This window comes from Diabrotica undecimpunctata, chromosome 6, assembly GCF_040954645.1.
Source record: "Diabrotica undecimpunctata isolate CICGRU chromosome 6, icDiaUnde3, whole genome shotgun sequence".
Classification (NCBI taxonomy): domain Eukaryota; kingdom Metazoa; phylum Arthropoda; class Insecta; order Coleoptera; family Chrysomelidae; genus Diabrotica; species Diabrotica undecimpunctata.
This window is the reverse complement of record NC_092808.1, coordinates 115,344,281-115,351,350: the sequence shown is the minus strand read 5'-3', so window position 1 is coordinate 115,351,350 and position 7,070 is coordinate 115,344,281.

Here is a 7,070-nt window from a genome sequence, read left to right as displayed (position 1 = left end):
AATTTATATTTATTGGACCGATTTTTTCATATTTATTCGGAGTTTATTAGGGGGAAATGAATAGAGAGTACCTGTGCAAGTTATGGGAAACTACGGAAAACTAATCTTCTCGTTACGGAACAGATTCTAGGATGATCAAAATACTTGTTCATGACCAAGAGTGTTCAGCAAAATGGTAACAAGGAATCGAACTGTTGGTTCTTTGAGGTAGCAGACTCTTACTGGAATTAATCTTACATATGTTATAGAACAAGACTAATGGTTAATAAGTCTCATCATCAATCAGCCAATCCCGTCCACTGCTGGACATAGGCCTCCCTCAGTTCTTTCCAGTGTTCTCTACACTGGGCCGCTTGTAGCCAGTTTCCCGCTACTCTTTTTATGTCGTCGGTCCATCTAGTCGTCCTCGGCTTCTTTTATAATTTCTGGGCCTCCATTCCATAATTCGTCTTGTCCATCGTCCATCTTGTGTTCTGGCTAAGTGTCCTGCCCAGTTCCACTTAAGTCTCGTGGTTCTTTCGATGACGTCTTGAACTCCTGATCTTTGCCTGATTTGTCGGTTTGTTATGTGGTCTCGGAGGCTCACATTCAGCATTGCACGTTCCATGGCTCGTTGTGTAACTCTTAGTTTATTCGCAGATTTCTGCGTGAGTGTTAAAGTCTCTGCTCCATAAGTTTGTACAGGCAAAACACATTGGTTATAAACTTTTCGCTTGAGACACATGGGAATTGAACTTTTTAGAATATGGCTTAGTTTGCCAAATGCTGCCCATGTCAGGCCTATTCGCCTCTGTATTTCATTTGTTTGATTGTCTCTGTTTATTTTGATCTCGTGTCCCAGATATTTGTAAGTGTCTGTTTGTTGTATGGTATTATTGTCGATAGTTATATTTCCACTCATTACGAGATTTGTCATAAGTTTAGTTTTCTCAAAGTTTATCTTTAATCCTGCTCTTTCAGACAGACTTTTAAGCGAATGTAGCATAGAAACCGTATCCTGTAAGTTATCTGCGATTAATACGGCATCATCTGCAAACCTCAGATGATTTAATCTTTCTCCATCTATATTGATGCCCATATCTTGCCATTGGGTGTTCTTAAATATTGACTCTAGAGCTGCCGTGAACAATTTTGGTGAAATATTGTCTCCTTGTCTTACTCCTCGACCTAAGCTGAATTTTTCTGTGTCTTCGTGTAGTCGTATACTTGATGTAGCGTTCTCGTAGATGTTTTTGATTAGTGACGTGTACCTGTAATCTATTCGGCTTTGATTTAGGGCTTCCAGTACGGTTTCAAACTCTACAGTATCAAAAGCCTTCTCGTAATCGACAAATGCAAGAACCAGTGGTATGTTGTACTCGATGCATTTTTCAATTAAGATCTTTATGGTATGCAAATGGTCATTTGTGCCATATCCTCTCCTAAAGCCTGCCTGTTCTTTGGGCTGATAGAAATCAAGTTTAGGTGTTAGTCTCTTTGTTAAGATTTTCATAAAGAGTTTATACATATGTGTCAAGAGGCTGATGGGTCTATAATTTTCTAATTTAGTAATATCACCTTTTTTGTGTAACAAGACTATCACTGCATTGTTCCAGTCTTTAGGAATCGTACCCGCATGTAAGCATTTATTAAACAGTTCGCTTATTGATTTTAATAGAATTTCTCCTCCTGCTTTTATTGCCTCAATAACGAGTCCATCGTCACCAGGCGATCGATGGTTCTTCATTTCCTTTAAAGCTGATCTTACTTCTGACACAGTAATGGGTAAAAGTATTTCCGATCCCTGATTTAAGTCTCACTCTTTAAAAAATTTTACAAAGAATCATTATATCTTCAGCCACCTGTTTGACTATCTACGTTTAAATAATGCATAAATGTATACAAAGGGGACGCTTTTTATTGATGAGAGTTTTTGTATTTATTACGCCAACATCCTCAGGTTTCTGGCTTTACTTCTAACCCTGTCTAGGTTGTTTTTAGTATAGACATCCCAATTGAAAGTCTGTATTAATCAGACTCTCAATGAGGTTATTGTCGATTAAATGTTGGACCTTTCCCAATAGAGCATTAGGCAGAGTCTTCTGGGGTCTTTTGGCCTGGGTTTTGTAATGGTAAGAAGTATAGTAAAAAGTAAATAAACTGTTTACAAACAATTGTCAAAATTATCCACTTAACTCTTTTAGTTTAATCTTAAATGTTGGACCCTAACACTTTTTTTTCTATAGTAGGTAGAATGTTCTTTAAAGTAGTTTTAATTCTGGACTGTGCATGTTCTAATGATAAATTACGGATCTTACAGTAAAATATTCGATATTTCTTTTCCTAAAAGCTTAATGTAATCACCGTAGTAATGTACAGGATTGAGACATTAACATTGGGAAGCGTTTCAGTCAAGTTCAGAAATATTTACCGGAATATTTTACTTAATCTTCTGGACCTTCTTTCAGACTCAATGTTTTGAAAAATGGATGCTTCATGAAGGTAGTCAAAATAAATAAATCAGATCAAATTTCTCGTTAACCCTTAGTTTATGAACGTATCCAAAAAAAATAGATTTAGTAAATTTTGGGAAAATCTGACGTTTTTCTATATATAATTGTGATATATCTAATGTATTTTTAAATCGATAATTTAGCCGAATTTTAAGGCGTTAAGTTTGATTGTTTAAATTTTTAAAAGTTGTACAACTAATTCATATAAAGTACCTGTAGGGTAGTACCATTTTGAAACTTCTTTTGAACTTTACGCTTATAGTAGATAGATAAATATGTGTTTTCATTTTTATTACCATATAATTCCCCTGTACAATAAAGTAGTTTCAAAATGGAAAAGTATGAATTTAAGGAGTCAGTACTACGGAACCACCTGCACATAATATATGAAAATGTGAAAAAATATATTCTATAAATATAAATATATTTATTTTTTACGTGTTTAGTTCTAAAAAATACTAATTGTTCATATGAATGTTTATATTATAACAAAAAACACAATGCACTGATATCTTTAAATTTTCGTAGGTTTCATTATGAATGTCACAATGCACTAGCGCACAAAACGACGGACTACTTGCGGCTTACACGTTTTCTTCTTTCGAAATGTATTTTCTTCTATTCTTCTAAAACAAATCATTAAAAATCAAAAAAATTGTATTATTACTGAAAGTCTTAAAGTAATTAACGATTTCTAGTTCATAAGTAGATTAGGTAAGATATTACCGAAATAAACAACAACTTAACAAATATTAACGTTTAAAAAACGAACCAGCTTTTTAAAACTTTTGAACAAAAAGCATAATTTGGTATTTAAATTTTGCAATTAAAAGGTTATGTACTACTACATTGAAAAACAATAGAACAAGCGAAGACACTCGAATGTTTGTGAAACTAATAATGATAACTTTTAGTTACTTTTAAAATCAACACTTTATTTTTAGTTGTCTCTTAATGTAAAACTTACATATACTTACGGGAATTAAACTCTAGGTTCCATTGGTTTTACATAATTCGTTTTACTTTGTACAATTGTTGTGCTATTCTACAAAATACTGCTAAAAAAACTAAAAACTGCATAACAGAAACCCGTCTTTTAAATCGCTTTTATGCAAGCGTTTTGGTCGCCTGTCGCGTGGCGACAAAAAATGCTGCGTTCTCTAAGGAATTGTCTTTTGTACCCTTTTATGCATCAATGTCGGTGAGCTGCTCGATACCTGTGTCGCGGCGTTTTCCAAAGTCTGTCGCCCGGAATTAGAGAACGAGTTGCGACAGGCGTTTTATCAGGCGATGAAATCTCTGTGCGATTCATCATCAGATGATTACAAAATCCGTTGTCTTAATTCTTCATGTAGTATATGTGCGTCTGAGGATTTTTGCATTACTTATTTTTATCAATACACACTTCCTTATTGTACGGTACGGTGATCACTGATCTATTTAACAAATTTTGTGTGAAAGCGACACCCGACAAAAAACGCTGAACAAAAGTTCCATTCTGTGTTATCTACAAAAACCGCAATTTTGGTCGCCATATGACACGCGACAAAAAACGCGTGCATAAAAGCGGCCTATATTAAGTAATAAAATGGGAAATATTCGAAATAGTCAAAATATATTCGATCCTTTACTCGGGAGACGTCACCGAGCCTGCTGAATTTCTCTGTATTTTCTAGAAACTTTCTAGCATTTTTCTAATATGTTTTAAATATTTTTATTGCAGAGAATTTAGCTATGACCCTTTTGGTTTTTAATTCATTGAATTATATTATTTTTTAGGATGCATATAAAAAAAGTTACTTGGCTTGAACATACAAAGATGTACCTTAGGTGAAACTTGCAAAATACTGGACAACTAAAGCTTTTTGATAATAATCTCTTCTGAAAACGCATATATGAAATAAAAATGCAATATTTTAAAAGTAAATGTTTATTGTTCACACAATAATATTTGCAAAATTCCGTGTTTATTTTTTGTTGTGCTACAGAAATACTTGCCCAGTACCAGACACATTAAAAATATATTTTTCTAAATATTTTGTGAGTTATTTAAATAGTTTTGAATTTTATTTGCTTACAAATATTCATGTTTCGCAATTTTCATACTTATAAAAAAGTAGATTTTCTTGATCCGTGCACGCCAAGTGCGCCCACCCCTTGCATATAGTGCACTGTAGCCAATATACATTTGTAGTTTCTCCGCAGATGAGACACTCGGTAGTTTCTTCTTCTTTAGTGTTCAGTTCTAAACTTCCACTAATTGGTATCGTTGACGTGAAAGCTGTTTATTCACATCAAGACTCTTCTAGACCTAAACTTTGCAAGTTCCATCCTACAAATTGCTTCAAAAGCTGTTTTGACCAATCACGGAAGGGTTTTATTCACGTCAGATTTTAGCATATTGAACGCTACATTCATTTTAGTTTTATGGACGTCCTCGTTTTGGTGCTTCTCTATGCTGTATCAAATATTCTGTCGGAATTTCTAGAGATTGACAAAGTGCAGTTTAAGTATTCTCAGACATTATTATTGGACATTATACTCTAACCAGGAATTATCCAGTGCCATGTTAAAGCTTATCAACTCCTCCCATATTTTGGTTATACCTCCTAACAGCCGCAGGTTGGAGTACCTGAGGCCATTAGGTGTTTATCAGTAGGCATTATCAATATAATGTTTATGATATTTGTACCATATTTGGTAATTTCTCATTTGTCCTAGACCAACAAAGTTAGATGCAGCAATCACTGGTTTATTATCAAACCATTACGTGATGACAACTCCGTCATTTCTTACAACTGTATTACAAGTACCTCTTCCATCTTTTTTATGTCTTTGTTGGTTTTCAGTGAAGGTTTAGGATATCTGTTTACTCTTACAGTCCTAATAGAAAAACTAGTTTTTGAATTGAGGAACCTTAAGAGATACTAAAATGATTATAAAAGTACAGCCCATGGTTTTTTCTGTGATTCTCTCAGCTAGCTGCATTACTGTTGCAGCTCCTGCATCAAACTGCACATATACATACGTCGTCATCGTTGGACAAATATCCAATGACGTAGTCATCGTTATTTTCTAGATGCGCTTATATTTCTTCCTCAGTAAGTACTTTCTTTTTCTTTTTTACATCTCGAACGACTCATTAAATTTGTATATTAATTCGGCGCAGTTCATACAAAGACAATATAAAATAAGCGATATATAGTAAGGGATATTTATTCCGATGATATGTTGCTAGAATGGTTGACGACAGCAGGCGACAAAGCGGCGTAACCTTGACGATAAAATGTAGCGTCACTCATCACATATGTCTTACTGTATGCAACAACCGACTAGTAAGCTTTCCCTAAACTAACGAAAGAAATTAGAGAACTATCTTCTCTTCTTCCTGTCATGTTCACACCTTGAAATATCACTGATATGAAGCCACCGGCAAGTCAATGGTACGGCTGTAAACCTTATTTATTGGCTTCCTCTAGATTTCAAGTATGTATCTGTGCATATCGTATATTATTTATAACATACTTAGCTTATTCGCTCCGTGCGTGACCATGGTAGGGGTACCTTAAAACGATGTCAGCGTGTGTAGCGGCGAAATACGACAAAATTTGAATCTTTTTCCGCATAAATTTTATCAAAAATGTGTGCAAATACATGTTGCGTATTTCATTGTGCTAATAATAGCAAAAATAGTAAGTGTAGTTTTTATAGGTTCCCAAAGATTACATATAAATTAGAGAAAAGAAAAAGATGGATCCGTGCTATTAATATGAAAAAGTAAATATCACATAACCTCATTCTTATGCAACTGAAATAGGAAATATTTAAATAATTTACCTTAAATGATATTTTATAAGGCTTCAAGCTAACTACAGAGTGCCTGATGACTTTAGCTTTTATATCATACCTTTTACTATTACTGTTTTTAATTATATGCTCTTTCACGTGAAAAACTTGATTTGCCAGTACTAGATTTTTCCTTTTATTTTCCGTTTGGGGTTAAAAAGATATATTATGATGAATTTTGAGAAACCCAGTTTTTAATACTACATTTATTTTGTACATAATCTGAAAAAATATAATTAAAAAGTTAATTATTAATAATTGTCAATTTCGCCTGTATTTAACAATGTCAAACATATGTCATATGTTTAACCTGAAAATTGGTAGGTCCAAAACAGTCAGATGAAGGCGGTAGGTGTCGCGTCAGTCACGCACGGAGCGAATATCGCCTTCGCGAAGAAGCAAAATCAGTGAAATATATGAAATATTTTTTTAAATCTTTTGAACATTATCAGTACTCAGTCTAGTTTAGCATTTTCTGTAGATACGTTGAGATTATCAAATGTTTTTCTCCTTTGTTGATTTTTGTTGACCCATATTTTAATCTATCCATGGTTTCTTTTCAGTTATATTGCACCTGTAGTTTGGTTAATAGCATCTATTGCGATCGATTGCTTGATCTTTTGCTATAAATATATATCTTTCAATATCATATCATTCGTGATTTATGTTTTAATTTGAATTTTTTGGAGGGTGTTTTCTTTATTATATCTAAGTTGTTTCTAGTACATGTAT